Source organism: Trypanosoma theileri (genome assembly GCF_002087225.1).
Source record: "Trypanosoma theileri isolate Edinburgh chromosome Unknown TM35_Tth_27_V1, whole genome shotgun sequence".
Lineage (NCBI taxonomy): Eukaryota > Euglenozoa > Kinetoplastea > Trypanosomatida > Trypanosomatidae > Trypanosoma > Trypanosoma theileri.
Window position 1 is genome coordinate 232,269 of NW_021639869.1, and position 575 is coordinate 232,843.

Here is a 575-nt window from a genome sequence, read left to right on the forward strand (position 1 = left end):
AGTGTAGAGGGTGGGGAATGTGTAGTCCTTATATATATATATATATTTATTTATTATCGTTTTTTTTTTTATTATTTTTATTATTATTTTCTACACATAAATACGTTCATCCTTAAATAAACATACCTGCAAACACATTCCCTACGCAATCCATATATTACAAATACATACACAGACAGAGAAAGTTAAGTTTTTCTTTTTCTTTAATAATAAACAATATCTTCATATCTCTAAACACTGTACTCCTATTCCTTCTGGTTTTAAGAAAAAAAAATATATATATATATATATATAAATATATATATACAGTGAAAATAAAGATGGATGTTTACTGTCCGTTTTTGTTTGTTTGTATCTTCGTATTGTACAGTCCTGAGAAGAACTTATGATTTTCCATTCATTCATTCATTCTTTTATTTTTATTTATCTGAGAGTTATGTAGATCTCAGGAAGTAGAGAGACTTCCGCGAAGAGAATAATGAAGGGAAATTATGATAAGTATTCAAAGAACTGCAAACAACGATTGAATCTATATTATTATTATTATTATTATTATTATTATTATTATTATTATT